Raw genomic sequence first — 16,458 nt, forward strand, 5'->3', positions numbered from 1 at the left:
TCAAAATATTCGGTTATCCAAGGAACAACAGCACCTCAGCATTGTAAGAGGATTAACTCAGTCATCAATAACCATCACTATAGGTATGAGAAAACAGTGTTAGGAGTTACAAAAGGGTCTCAAGATCATGCAGGTCAGAACTGAGAACCGTCCAAAGCATGTGCTGCATGATAGTCTCTCTAAGCTACCTGAGGCTTGGTCTGCTCCTGACACAGGGCAGATGGTCTGAGAAAACCACACTCCTCAGGGGACCCCAGGGAGTTGACAGAGTTGAGTTTGGGTTCCTGATCATCTTCTAAGTTTGGAATTTTGAGATTCTTCTGCACCTGTCCTTCCTCCAGAACAGAATCTGATTCAGGCGGCATTCCAAGGATTGAGGCATGTGTCAGGCAAGAGAGCAGGCATGGCTGGATGAGAGCATCGCCAGTGCCATCAACAAAGAGGCCAGGGCACTGAGATTTCCAGTGATTTAGCATCCTGGCTGGGAGGGGTCATGTGTTCTACAGTGAGTTCTGAGTATCCTGCACTGCCCTCGAGGACCTGCAGGGGGCGCGCGAAGCCAGCGTGTCTTAGGTGGCTGTGCGCATGCGCAGTTCGCGTAAGCAGCCAGCGTCTTCCCTGGGGGCGGAGCTTGTTTTCCTCAGGACTGAGCGGGCGGCGCCATGGAAGCTCCGGGACAGCGCTGCCTGCGTGTCCGCGGGAGGAGGACGCTCCCCACCCGCTGTCTGAAGTTACGCCGGTTTCCCATGGCCTGAGCCCGCTTCCTGCCGGGATGTGTGTGGACCTGACCGAGCTGGGGCCCCGGCCGGCTGGGCAGGAGGGGACGGGTGCGCTGGCGGGCCCGCTTCGACTATTCTCCTCGCCCGCCGGGAGCGGGTGAGTGTCCGCGTCCATCCGGGCCGCTGGAGTGTCCGTGCCCCTGGTCCTCACTGCCCGGGTCCCCGCTCCCCCGTGTGGTCGGGGGTGTGTACACTAAGGGTCAGGAGCCGGTATGCGGGTGTGAGTGTCTGCGCCCCTGGTCCTCACCGCCCGGGTCTCCCTTCCCCCGTGTGATTGGAGGTGTGTACACCGCGCGGGTCAGGAGCGGGGACGCAGGTGTAATGGGAAAGGGGCTGAGAAAGTACTGAAAGAGTTAAAGAGAAGTGTGTAAAATCACATTATGTTAATTTTTATATTTTAAGTGTGTCAAAGTCAGAGTTTATCATGCTTTTACTTTCTTGTCTTTAAAGGCATGCAATCATTTATTTTATACTTAAAATATGCTTCTCATCTTATCTCGTTTTCAAGTCAAAATACTGCCATGGTTGACATTTTCTCATAATATAGTGACAATCTTCAACATGTGTGAATATAAACTCATTGAAAAAATCTTGCAGCATTCCATGGTGAGTAGTCTTGTTAAAAATAATATCCGGGCCATTACTAAATTATTACAAAAATATAAATTTTTTTGAATCACTTTTAGAAGTTCCACACACAGTGGTATTTTTAAAACACCAACCAGTGCATAGTGCTTAAGACCATTTAAGATGAAATATATTCAAACCTAAAACTTTAGAATACTCAAAAGGCAGGATAATGGCTGCTTTTTCATTGCAAATACATTTTTTCTTCATAAGTGCAAAATACGAAAGTATTCAGCTAAATTTTGTATATCTTTATTCACAAAGTGAAATTAGAATATAATCTCCTTATTTTTTATATTAAGGCTATTTCCCATAAAAATTGGTATTTTTATCTGTAGGATCTTAATTGTCCATTCATTTGTTTTTTCTTTTGGTTTCTTTAACAGAGAGTGCATTCTTGTGTCTTTTTAGAGTTTTTAATTCTCCTAACCTATTCCAAGTGACTTTCTGACACTGATAATAAATAAGGGAAGAGGCCTTATAGTAAATGTGCATCTTTTCATGTAGTCAGGATTTTTTTTTTTTTTTTGGATAACATTTTTTTTACAATTTCCATTGGTTCACAATATTATCCCATTATGACAACTCAATGAAAAATTGTAATCTGTTTACACCAAGACACTTATGTCAGCACAGTGTGCTTGCTGATATGATTTTACATTAGATTATAATATAATTATTTTATTTGATTTACATATATACTAATACACATTTTATATATGTACACACATATATGAATATCTACTAAATGCCATTAATTTGCATGGGGTGGTAGCTGATAACATGTGATCTTTCTGACCATTGGCTATTCTTATGTGTGTCTAACGTACTTCTTAGAACAGATACTAGAACATCACACCTCTCATTATACAGTATTTTAAAGGTTACATTTTATTTTACTTATTTTTAAACATTCTTTATTGAGTAATAGTCATTTTACAATGTTATGACAAATTCCAGTGTAGAGCACAATTTTTCAGTTATATATGAACGTACATATATTCATTGTCACTTTTTTTTTTTGCTGTGAGTTACCACAAGATCTTGCATATATTTAAGATTCCACACATGAGTGATCTCATATGGTATTCCTCTTTCTCTTTCTGTTCTGCTCCACCAAGAATAACATTCTCCAGGAGCATCCGTGTCTCTGCAAATGGCGTTATGTTGTCAGTTTTTGTGGCTGAATAGTATCCCATCATATAAATATCCCACATCTTTATCCAGTCATCTGTTGATGGACATTTTAGGCTGTTTCCATGTCTTAGCTGTTGTAAACAGTGTAGAGAAATCAGCTGAAAACCTTATGGGGGTTCCCTTGTAACTCACTCTGTTTTTCTCTTGCTTCCTTTAGGATCATTTCTTTATCCTTGACTCTGGCTATCTTGATTAGGATGTGCCTTGGTGTGGGTCTGTTTGGGTTCTTCCTGTTTGGGACCCTCTGAGCCTCCTGTGCTTGGATATGATTCCTTCTTTAGGTTTGGGAAGTTTTCAGTCATGAGTCCTTCCCATATCTTTTCCATCCCCTTTGTTCTTTTTCCCCTTCTGGAACTCCTATTATGCATAGATTGGCACACTTTATATTACCCCATAGGTCCCATATATTGTTTTCATTGTTTTTTTATTTGTTTTTCTCTCAGCTGTTCTGATTGGGTGCTTCCTGTTGTCCTGTCTTCTAGATCACATATTTGTTCTTCTGTATTTTCTAGTCTGCTTTGCACAGCCTTTAGGTCAGCTCTCATCTCAGCCAATGAGTTTACTAATTCTACTTGGTTCTTCTCTATAGTTTCTATTTCATTTTTGACATATTTTATATCCCTAAACCCTATTTCTTTTAGTTCCTTCAGAACTTTGATCACTCTTTTCTTGAAATCTTGATCTAGTAGGCCATCAATGTCTATTTCCTTGATCATGCTTTCAGGGGATTTCTCTTGATCTTTTAATTGGGAGTGGTTTCTCTGCTTCTTCACATTGCTCATATCTCTCTGGCACCGTGGCTTAAGGAGTATCAGTTACCTACTTAACCTGGAGATGGTGTGCCCTTAATGATTTGATCGAGAGGTCTTTGTGTCTTCTCCCTGCTTCGCGAACTCAGCTTGCTGTTTCATAGGCCTTCTGTTGGCGCCCTCATCTGTGCTGCTCTCAGTGGCTGTTGGCTAGCAGATTGTGCCCCCTCCTAACACTAGGTCAGGAGCTGAGCTCTTACCCAGTGGGCAGGCAGGTCACTCCCCCTCCTGATGCCACAGTCAGATGCTGTGCTCAGGGGGAGGCAGGTGGGCAGATCACACCCCATCCCAGCACCGTGGTCAGGTGCTGTGCCCTCTCCTGGTGCTGGTCACTCCGCTGCTCTGTGCAGCTGCCTGCTCTGCCTCGGGTAGGCGGTCTGTAGGTGGGCCCGGGGAAGACCGCGGAACAGCCCCGCCTACGCTCTGTGCCAAATCTGAGCTCCTTGTTTCTCTTGGCAGCACAAGTTCTCTGAGGTGTCAGGGTAGAAAGATCCTCCCTGCCTCAGGCTATAAACAAGTCTCAGTCCTGCCTAGGAGGTTGTGGAGCCCCCACGTGCAGATTCAGGCCTCAGCCCCGCCCCCGCCCGGGCACTATGCACAGGAGGAGATGGTAGCTGTGGCTGAGCCCTGCCTCTCTTCTTGCGGGATGTGCCAGTAATGGCACAGGTCTGAGGAGACAAAGGCTAAAGCACCCCTCCCCCCAGGGCACATGCCTGTTTACAGTTTTGTTTACCCTCTGAGTTAAAATTTACCTGACAATGAGATGTATAAATTAGGCGTTTGAGGTTCATCCTTGTATCAGTAGTTGATTCTTTTTTATTGTTGAATAGTATTCCATTATTTGAATATACTATCATTTGTTTTATCCATCCTCCTACTAATAAATACTTAGGCTTTGGATATCTTTTTTTGCAAGCAAACATTTTTTAAAAAAATGCAAATATAATATACATGCTTAAACGTGAACACATCTTAAGTATGCAGCTCAGTGATTTTTCACAAAGTAAACACATCTATGTAACCTTCATCCAGTCAAGAAACAGAACATTGCTGTTCCACTTTGGGTTTCTTCCCAGATACTACGGCACCTCTTTGATGGACTCACCATCCTAAATTCAGCCACAATGGATTGGCTTTTTTGCTTTTGAAATTTTTGGTCCCATACTTTCCACTCAAAATTATGTAAGATTCATCCACTAGTGTTTTCTGTAAACTAGTATATTTATTTTTATTGCTTTAAATTATACAACTTGTATGCATGTGCCAGCACTTATGGTCATGTATTGTTGAAAAGTGTTAGGGTCATTTTCTATTTGGGGGTATAACAAATAGTGATTATGAGAATTTTCTGGATGTCCTTTGGTGCTCAGATGTAGAAGTTTCTGAAGGGTACACACATGGGTTACCCTTGGTAATAGGGTGTGTGTGTGTGTGTGTGTGTACACATATACACACACACATATACATATATGACTTTCATTCAAAAAGCCTATTTCCAAAGTATTTATAAGAATTTATATTCCCACTGGCCATGTGTAAGAGTCCCCATTGCTTGTTGCCCTCACCAATGCTTCATATCACTTAACAACTAACTATTCTAGTGGATGTCTAATGGTGTTCCAAGTGTGGGTTTAGTACGTATTTCCATTACTACTAAAGAGGTCAGCCCCTTTTCATAGCTTATGTGGATTTTTTTTGTGTGTGAGAAGCACCTGTTCAATTTTTTTGCACATTTTAATATTAAGGTTCTGCCTTTTTCTCCACTGGTTTTTGTTCTTTATATGCCCTAGATACAAGTCTTTTGTTGGATATAGGTATAGCAAATTTATTTTCCCACCGTGTGGCTTAGCTTCTCACTTTCTTAATGGTATCTCGATAAAAATAATTCTTAATATTACTGAATTCCAACTTAAAACTCTTCTTTTATGTTTAGTGCTGTGTCCTGTTTAAGAACTCTTTGCCACTTCAAAGTCATTAAAATATCTCCTACACTATTTTCTAGATGCTTTATTTTGGTGGGGGATTAGGTTATTTATTTTAATGGAGGTACTGGGAGTTGAACCCAAGACCTTATGCATGCTAAGCACACATTCCACCTGAGCTTTACCCTCCCCCAGATGCTTTGTTTATGTTTCAAATTTATTAGATTTATAATCTATCTAAAATTACTGTTCATGTATGGTACAGGGTTTAATTCAATACTGTTCCATTGGTCTATATATCTAACTTTAGGTTGTTATCACATAGAATTAATATTGTTTTATAATAAGTCCTTTAACATTGTTCTTTAATATCATCTTGGCTATTGTTGGCCCTTCACGCTTCTCTATGTATTTAGTATCAGCTTGTCAAGTTCTACAAAAAAACAGTAACAACAATTAACTGTTGGGGATTTTGATGTGCACATATAAATCTTTGAATCAGTTGAAGGGGAACTGACATCTTTAAAATGCTGAGCCCTCCAATCCATAAAGTTGGATTACCTCCCCTATATTTATTTTTATCACTGCTGTAACAAATTATCACAAATTTTGTAGCTTAAAGCAACACAAACTTACTATTTTATGGTTCTGTAGGTCAAGTCAGGAACAGGTATCATTTGGCTAAAAATCAAGATGTCAGCAGGGCTGTATGCCCTTCTGTAGGTCAAAGGAAGAATATATTTCCTTGTCTTTTCCAGCTTCTAGAGTTCACCCACATTTCTTTACCCATGGCCCTTCATCTATCTTCAAAGCTAACAGCTTTACAGCTTTCTAATCCTTCTTCCAAAGTCATATCTTTCTGACCACAGCTGGGAAAGATTTTCAATTTTTAAGGACTCCTATTGTTAGACTAGGCCCATGTAGATAATCCAGGCTAATCTCCCTGTCTCAGAGTCCTTAACCTGATACATCTGCAAAATCCCCTTTGCCATGTAAAATAACATATTCACAGATTTCAGGATTAGAGCATGGATATAGGTAGGGGTCAGTGTGGTGCACTATTCTGTTTATCAAACTGTTTAACATTTGACGCTTTCTGACAAACATACAAGATAGAAGATCCTGATCATGTTTAGAATGCTTCCTCTGCAAAATATTGGGCACTGAGTTTATTTGAAAGGACTGAAAATAATATTACCACAGGAATGGTTTCCTAATTCTACTGACATTTACTTACTTTATACTTAAATACCCAAAATGGTCAGCCAGGAGTGGGATCTTGGCAAATAAAATAAAAGTATAATTCAAGCTTTTATCACTGAATTTACTAGCTAATTCTATTTTAGAAACAGACAGAAAATAAAACAATTTAGAGTAAGTCTGATTACTTATATATTAAGTGAAAATTAAGTTTTAAAAGCATGTCTGAATATGGGATAAAGTAAGCATCATAAAATGTAATGTTAATATTTAGTACCTGCAAATCTCAAACTCCCAATTTATAAACAAGTTCATACTGTATAGCACAAGGAACTATATCCAATACTGTTTTGTAGTAACTTATGGTGAAAAAGAGTATGAAAAGTAATATATGTATGTTCATGTATGACTGAAGCATTGTGCTGTACACCAGAAATTGACACATTGTAAACTGACTACATATATATATATTTGAAAGGGCTGAAAGGACTATATATACCAAGAAAAAAAATTAGATTGATAACCAACAAAAAAATCTGTCAGTAATATAATGCTAGAAACACAGACACAAAAGAAAATCTCAGGCATACATCTGTTTATAGAGTCCTAGAAAAAATAGTGCCTATGCAAGTCCCTGATAAACATGAGAAAATAGGAAAGGCAATATAAAAGTTCAAAATGCTTTGCTATGTAAGAGCTGCAAGGTGACTCAGACACAAACTTAAGTGGTCAAAATGTTTATATAATTAATGATAACTTAAAGTAACTGAGGACATCATTTTAAATGAGATAAAAATAGCTGCTCAATTTTCATATTACTAAGCAAGTCATTTCTGTTTATAGTAGGTTTATATTATTTTTATATGTATTTATATTTTATAAAGACATCAACTTAGATCCTGGCTGATAACTGACAGTGGAGCAACTGATTGATTTAAATGGGTATCATAGACTTATCAGATTTCATATGCTTTAAATATACATTAATTATTAGCTGTCAGGAAGAGTTCAATTTTCATTTATTCTAATATAGCTGTGTCACAGGCAGGTTACTCTGTATTTACAATGGAGAATCATGATAGATATAAAGATATCAAGTCTTACTGATCTTCATAGGGGTGCTTTTATAAGAAAAGGAGAATAAAATAAGAAAAATCTAAAATACTACTTTTTTTATAGTGTTCTAACAGTTTTATCTTATTTTTATTTTTTTACTGAGTTATAGTCCGTTTAAAATGTTGTGTCAATTTCTGGTGTACAGCACAATTTTTCAGTACATTACGAATATACGTATATTTGTTTTCATATTTTTTCCCCATGAGCTACTACAAAATTTTGAATATATTTCCCTGTGCTATACAGTATAAACTTGTTTATCTATTCTATAGATACCTGTCAGTATTTACAAATCTTGAACTTCCAGTCTGTCCCTACTCATACCCTGTAAAATACTATTAAATCAATATATATTTATGAAGAACTATGAAAAATGGGAAACTATAAGTTGTTTCTTTAAATTGGAGCAAAGAGAACTACTTTAACTGGAAAATAGTTAAAATCTGGCAAGTTTTATGATTTCATGTTCACCCCTGGCAGCTTTTTTTCCTCCTTTCTCCTTCAATCTTTTTTGGACCTTCTAAAGAATTAAATTAAAAAAAAAAAGAAAGAAAGACAGAATAAAAGAAAATTAAGAAACAGATTTGCATCTAAAATAACCTCCTAACTGGAAAGATTGTATACTTTGTGAAAAATTTACAGCTGCCGACTTATGATCTATGTCTCTGTCCACGCTGCCTTACTTGTTAAGAAGGGTCTTAAAAAAAAAAAAAAAGGTAAAGAAAAATAGCAAATTATAATGGCTTTTACATTTTAAATTCTTTTCTATGTGTCTACAATCTGCTCTATCATGAGTTATTAAGACAAACATTATCAGCTATACTCTACTTTCCTATCATGCACATTGTGACTCTGAGAAGCACTCACGCTCTAACTTACCATCTGCAGGTGGTGTACAGGTTAATGCAGTTCTTTTGACAATATATGGTTTTGTAGTCTAGTTGTCTAACTACTACATAATGGAAAAGATGTAGAACTACTGGTACCACTGCCCTCGGTCTCTGTCATTTACCTTAAACATACCTGGAAATGTAGATTCAAAAACTCATTGGCAAGAACATTTTTCACACTCCAGATATGATATTTCTCTAGAGTTAAGATGGCCATTCTGAAAGAGAAACAATATTTAAGAATATCTTAAATCTTCATCTTCTTATATTATTTGAATAAAATCTGTTTTATTAAACTTGCAATGGTCATTTGTCTGAAAGAAAACTAATGATTTAACGTGATGCTATGTGTTCATCTGAAAGTAGGCCAGCAAGAATAAGTTCAAAAGTAACCAAACTCTGAAGTAGTCAGTCACAACGTGGGCAATTTATCACCAAAAATCTATTTCCTCCAGTAAGACCTGGGAAATAACTCACAGTATCTTCTGGTTCAAGGTGAAGTTTACTAACAGAACCCACAAAAGGTTCTGGTTAGAGAAAAAGGACTATTTACTAACTTTGAAAGCATCTTTCCAAACTCTCTGGATTATGCCCTTTGACCCTAACAATTTTCTAAGATCTTCTTTAAAACATCTGGCAATATTATTAGACTTCTTAAGAGATTTAAAAAAACTAAATATATATAATAAATGAGTATCTATATAAACATTTCCTCAAAATAAAATTTAACATTACTTTCACAAGTTGAATAAAGCAGTATTTTTTTTTTTGGTGTCAAAGTGTACCAAAAATTACATTTATATACAGTAGACAATATTTCTTGGCAGGCAAAAATATAACCAAATGCTTCTTACTTCATGTTTTGAACAATCACCTTAACAATCCTAGATGAATAATAATGTTCTTAGCTTTTATTAATTATATTTTTATTATCTAATGATTTATTATTTAATGATATTTAATATTTATTATTAATGATATTCATGTATTCATTCAATATATAATACCATGTATTATAAGAAAAGATTTTAAAGCACTATGATGGTAATTATTGGCTTTCATGATGCAACTTCCATAAAAGTATATTAATACCAATGTAATGGTACAAAATAATGGGTAATATTGTCACAGTCTAGTCACCAGTGAATATGGGTAATAGGTTTGGTTGAAAGGTCCAAATTCTATTCTAAATTTTTACCATTTCATTATTATGGTTACACGGAGATGGAGCAGCTAAATTATCTTTTTTTTTAATGTTCAAAAGTACAGCCATAAGAAGAAACACGGTCTTACATAAAAATAGACAGCGATGATAACCTCCATACTTATCAAACACCCAGAAAAAAGGCAATGGAAATTGTATCTCTACATAAGGTATTTCCTAACAGAAACTTTCCTATGTTTCTGTTTTCATATATACCAAATAGAAATGGCTACCTTAGTTTTGGGCAGAAAAGTAAATGAAGACTGTTATCTGAGTTGCCAAAGATCAAGCCCTGAAAAATTCATTTCTATTATTTATTTCTATTGAGTGTCAGTTAATAAGACTATGATGATTTCTTCTGGATTTGTGATTGAAAAAAAAAGTTACTTATTTTTCTAAGCCTGTAGAAGACCACTATGGTCTACATCCTACCATCTGCTACTTGGTACATGTCAACATTTGAATAGAAAGGGTCAAATTAACTCATATGTGTCTCACATATATGGATTATCTTCAGTTTCACAGGGATACATAGACATTAAGGCAAACCTATTATAATATCTTTAATAAATGTTGTGAAACTAAAAAAAATTCAAGGCTTTATTCTTTGTAAAGTACATGCTTGTTTCTGCTATTATACACTTATTCTGGCTGCTATTAAAAAACTTAGAACAGACCCTCACCAATATTATTGAAAAAAAAATTTTTAAAACTATATACACCACCCAGATTGAGATAAAAAATAATTTCCATCATCCCAGATATCCTATGGTCCTTCCCAGTTAAATGACCCATCTCCAAAATCACTATTGTAACAATTATTAACATGAGTTGTCTCTGTTCTAGAACTTCATATAAATTGAATTGTACAATGTGTTCTTTTATTCTGTGGCTTCTTTTGCTCAATATAAGCTTTGTCTTACCATAATGTATTAAAATGGGAGAAGTAAAGATTATAAACTACAGATGTCAAGGGCTGTCTCTACTTAATTTTTATAAAATGCCTAGCTTATAAAATATAATGTTTTTATGTAAATAACACTTAATGGAGTTGTTTAAAGGTGGAATGGGCTTTCCTTAGGGACAACTCGGAGGTATTGTAACGACAGGTCCAAATAAGCATTTAGCAGGGATGATGTAGAAGAGATTCAAGTATGTATACGTAAGGTATGTATACCAATTCAGAATATAATGTATTTTTAGAAAAGAATAAATTAGTCTCTGCTAGACTCACCTTTGTGGTGTCATGTGCATTCTATGTGTCTTCTACAATGTTGGATACATCCACATGTAATTCCTTTAAAACCAGAAACCCAAATCAGTAGTTAGGATAGAGAAGGTATCATTTTTATTAGCCAGTAGCTGAAGTATAAAGTATTTTCGGTCAACTTTTTTTTTCTTTTTTTAATTACAGAAATAGATTGTTTGTTTGCCTTAAAAATTTATGACAATTTTCCAGTGGTTTCATTTTTTTAATATAATACATTCAGCTTATTAAATTTTCTAAGGCAAATTCTCTTCCCAATTTTGCATCTTTGGCTATGAATATTTTGAGTAGCATAATATAGAACCTAGAAGTAGTAAGAAATCTTTTTCTCAACCTGTTTTAAAAAATTCTTCACTCTATGTTCCTGTTGGAAGTTTACATTCAAGAAGATGTATACAATCAGACTTTACCAGGGTATGATCGGTGCAGTTGTCCTTCCAGGCCTCTAAATGTGCAACCACGTGTCTCTCAGTTCAACCCTAGAGAGAACTCCATCACCATCAACATCAAATACCTTGAAGCAAACTAAAGGAAAGAAACTCTTATGGAGGGAAATTACTTTCATATTCTGAAGTATAATACATTTTATTACAAGCTGCCCTAGTAAAATTACTTAGTTCCTCAAACAATTACATTCTGGATTAAGTTCTTATTTGGAGGAGATTGTGTCATTAAAGTCCTTTGAACTTGTAGGAATTCCTGTACACTTCACAAGTCTCTCTCCTTATATCATTAGCCAGCTTAGAGAACTCTATCCTTCACCTAAATCTAAAGTTAAATTTCTTGTAAACTGAAAAAGAAGGGCCAAGTTACTATACAATATCTCACAGATTTTGAGAAGGTAATTCAAGCTTTTAAATTAATTTCTAATATTTAAAACTGATCACTTCAGAGTTGATTCTTACAATGTTCAAAATATTCCATCTACATTAAGAATCAACAAAAAGCTGGTACAGTCAGCCCCCTGTATCCATTGGTTCTGCATTCACAGGTATAAACAATAGATCAAAAATTATATATATATATATATATATATAAATTTTCCCAGAAAGTTCTCAAAAGCAAAACTTGAATTTGCTATTCACTGACAACTATTTACATATCATTTACATTGTATTTACAAATAATTACATTGTATTAGGTATTACAAGTAACCTAGAAATGATTGAAAGTATACAGGAGGATGTGCATAGGTTATATGCAAATACTATGCCATTTTACATAAGGACTTGAGCATCCATGGATTTGGTACCTGAGAGGGTCTCAGAACCAATCCTCAGCAGATAATGAGAGATGACTGTATAAAGATTTTGCCTCTCCAGTGTAATTAATGTGCACCCAATATTTTTGCCTAAGAACAATCTCAAATCTTCAATGAAGTTTATATACAACAAGCTAAAAATCCGAAATATCAGCACTTTGCTAATTAACATCAATATCAGCAAAATTGCTAGTTAGTCTAGTTGGTTAACTTCCACTAGTCCACTGGCAAAAAATAAATTAAAAAAAAAATTTAAGACAATAATTAAGCTCAATTGAGAAACAAAGACTTCAGCCTCTTTAATACCAGAACTTTAATGTGAACAAATAATCTATCACAAAGCCAGGTTAGAGTAATAGTATACTATCAGGGAAGATAAAAGAAATCTAAATTTTTAAGATTAAATAATTATCTACTTCACACACCCGTGTGTGTAATAATTATGTATTAATTATGCTATTAAATTAACTGAGTACATCACAGTACAACATTACTAAAGAATATTGAACTAATAAGTATCATACCCAAAATACGCAGTATTTGTGAAGCTGTATTTTAGAAATATGCAGAGATAATGACCCTAGTGAATATATAAGAATTAGGTTCCAATTAAATGTAAACTGCTGCATTTTCCTAACCAAATATGGTTAAGATTTATTAATGTAATATGCTTATAAATTACGCTATAATATTTTAGCTAGGTTTAAAAGATAAATTTAGTATTTAATAAAATTGTTTTATCATAAATTTAATTTTGCTAATAAAATATCAATATACACAGTGCTAGAAAATAAGTTGGAATTCAAGTTAAGCAAGACAAATTTTCTATATAGACTACCAGAAAATATTTTCTATATGCTTAACATTTTCAAACACATCATGAATGATGTAGTTCATTTACCATTAATTGTACATTCATCTGGAAAATCAACCATTATTAATAACAAAGATCTTAAATTACTCCACAGTAAAGAAGAACAGATGATTGAACCTTTACACTGACCTCAGTAAAACCTCAGCAAGAGATTGCTATTTGCCAAAGGGATGAAAATTCAAGCTTTAATCAGATGATTTTTTACATGAATGGATGCTAATTTTTTTCTCTGTATAGCTTCCAAATTTTGTGATGTTTAACACACTTACATTTCTGTCTTTCAGCCAGAGGTCCTCTGCAACAAGCTGATAACCCACAGGATATCTCCTTAAAATCTATGTGGCTGTCATGATTTTCACCAAAAGCGTTAAATAAACCTGTAAAATAGGAACACAGAATAAATCACAGCCAACAAACTTCCTGTTAATAATGACATGCTTATGAAAGGAGGCATGACTCGCACAAACTGACTTAGTTTTTAAAAGTTATCAGTAGTTTCCACTGTCTTAGGAAGTTTTTTTTTTCCCCCCTGGCATAATTATAACCAAAATTTAACTTCCTAGAAGAAAATACTATCATTTAGTGTTTGGTTTTGTCTGCCTACCTGTCTCTATCTTATATTAATTCCAAAAGTCTAAAGTGATTGTAGAATGTAAAAAATAAAAGTATATTTTAAAAATGTAACTGGAAAAAAGTCAGAGACCACAATTATCCTAATTTGGAAAGACTAAGAAGAAAAAGGAAAAAAGAAGAAGAAAAGTTGAACTCTATAAAAGATATACTATGTTGTTATTAACAAGCTTCATACAGCTCCTTCATGAAGCAAAGAAAACTAACACACTATATTATAAGAGAAAGAAATTCTGTACTGCAGTCTTCATTGTACCACTTAATCTGTATACATAAATATATTAAATTTCAGAAATAAAGGGCAATTTATAATCTAATCCTGTGGATTTTAAACTTTTCATAAAAAATAAATGGAATCATTTTGTTTTCAAATGAAATGATTTCTCAATCTCTAATTCTAAAAAGGTAAAAACATAACTGCACTGCTGAAGTGGAAGCCCTGTCTGTTCTAGCTCCCCTAACAAGTATTTCTAAAACACACTACAAACCTGAAGAATACAGACTATTTCAAGAATCTAATTCTGTGCCCTCAAAGAGCAGAAAATTGAAGCTAAGAAGTAGTTAAATGACTTGCTGAAAGTAAGAAATTTTTTTTAAAAAGGTCTGAATCAGAAGCAGAACCCAAGCTTTCAGATTTCAAATACAGTTTTTGTGATTATCACCCACAACTACTCCTTGTAAACCTCATTTAATTATATATATATATAGTAGTGAAAAGTTTAGAGCTAAGTGGGGACCTTAGAGATGGTCTAGTCCAGTGGTTTCTTAATTTTTTAAGGGTGGGGGAAGGATACAGCAGTGGAACCTTCTTCTATATAAAAGAAATACAATAGACATTACTCAGCTGAGGAAGAGGTGGGGTCATGTGTGGAAGCTAGAGCTTTGCCTATTCAGTGTCCACCACCCTGACCTTGCACCAGATGCTCAGGCACCGCACTGGAGCACAGTTTCATAATGATTTTCTTGGTCAAACCGATTTTATATATGAGAATATTCAGGTGCAGAAAGGTAAACCGACTTACACAAGGCTCCAAAGGTGGAACAAGGCTCACGTTTTTAGCAAAGAACATTTGTAGAAAATAGGATTCCCACCTTCACTCAGAGATGGACAAATTGGTGGTGAAGCCAATGGGCCAAATGTCTCTAAATCAAGTCATCCAGTTCAGGATTGAGCCCTCAGCAACCAATAGCATTTCTCCAGATGAATGATGTCTGATTCTTCCACTAACAAATCAAACAAGATTATAAAATCTCACTCTTCTCTTCTGGACAATTAATTAGTTCATCCTGATAATGTAACTTCTAAAGATACATTTTAATTTCCCAGTTACACTGTTAAAAAACTACCTAAAACAAAAACTCTGAAAGACAAATATATTGTATATAAAGTGGCATGAAAATTAAATTCAAATTAACATAAAAGAGGCTTTAAAATGGGAAAAAAACTTGCAATTTCCCATTAAGCAGGCTGTTTAATTCCAACATGTAAAATAATAAACTAAGATATTTATTTTTTGCTTCCCACACTTTTATCTGTATTCACTTTGGTGATTTTAATCTCTATCTTGGATTTGAAAATTCCTGATCATAGTCTCTCCTGGCTACACAGGTAACACACTAATAGCAGAATCTATGTTTGAGTTATCCTGTCACTATGGTAACCATTTACACATTTAATACTTATTAAATAAATGTACAAAGGGGATAGACCTAAGCTTCTCCTTCTTGGCCCTAAAATTCTTACTACCCCTCCTATAAAGGCAGGAGCCTCCTCTGTAGGACAGAGTGTAAATGTATCTCCTGAGAAGGATTCCCCAACAAGGGCTGTCTTTACAGCGTGCTTTTAGATAAGATGTTTTTATGGGACATTTCAATAAAAGGATCAAGGACCTAAGCTTCCCAGTATGGTGGGAGTTGTGATGGGCATGGGAGGATGCTCACTTGGGAGGATGAGATGTTAAAGACACTAACAGTGAAAAGGACAGGGCAAGATGAAGGGCGATTGGGAAACAGGACCACAGAGATGTGACATCTACTTCCCACTGTCATCTAAGTGATACCTACTTGAAAGAAATATTTTTACAGTTAAATTCTATAATGGGGGGTTATTTAAATGAAGCACACATATACTCAATGAGTAGATCACATAATTTTTAGAGATTCAGAGTGCATTAGCATTTTCAGAGTACTTTTTACATCAATAACTAGTATTTATAAATTCCTGTGCGCTAAATGATTATGTGGAATTATTTCCATTTTGCTTTTAGACTTACTACAGCTTAACCTATTCAATGCACTGATACAGAGTAATTTTTCTAATGAATAAAAATGATAATATACAACCTTGTTAAAGATTCTTTAATTTCTCCATCACCAGATTTATGAACACTTAGGCCTATGTGTCAGGCCCCATTTCTTGCCAGCTTTTTCACCAACACCTTACATTTAGGTTATATTGCATTACCCAGAGGTCGGGAAATGTTCTTTCACACATCCATGTCTTTATTAGGTCCTGTGTCCTCTGAGGAGAAACCTTCTCCCCACTTTCACATCCTTCCATTTTACAGCCTAACCACTAATCCTTCTGTGAACACCTTCTAGTGCTTTCCAACCTCACCAGCTACCCCAGGGTTTTAACTTCTCTCTTCCACAACTGTCCTCCACTGTATATAGTATCCAATA

At 35.2% G+C, this 16,458-nt stretch overlaps 1 protein-coding gene across 1 annotated transcript in view; it reads right to left on the reverse strand.

The window, feature by feature from the left end:
• Positions 1-2,271: 2,271 nt before the first annotated feature.
• LOC141574723 (uncharacterized) overlaps positions 2,272-16,458 on the reverse strand; it is a 28,172-nt gene continuing 13,985 nt past the window's right edge. The window contains exons 9-13 of the mRNA XM_074351444.1: positions 14,869-15,000; positions 13,416-13,523; positions 11,422-11,536; positions 10,979-11,041; positions 2,272-8,758 (exon numbers count right to left, since the gene is read on the reverse strand). The gene's annotated coding sequence lies outside the window, so the exon portion shown is untranslated. The remainder of the gene's footprint in view (positions 8,759-10,978; positions 11,042-11,421; positions 11,537-13,415; positions 13,524-14,868; positions 15,001-16,458) is intronic.

The sequence above is a fragment of the Camelus bactrianus genome, chromosome 23 (assembly GCF_048773025.1).
Source record: "Camelus bactrianus isolate YW-2024 breed Bactrian camel chromosome 23, ASM4877302v1, whole genome shotgun sequence".
NCBI lineage: Eukaryota > Metazoa > Chordata > Mammalia > Artiodactyla > Camelidae > Camelus > Camelus bactrianus.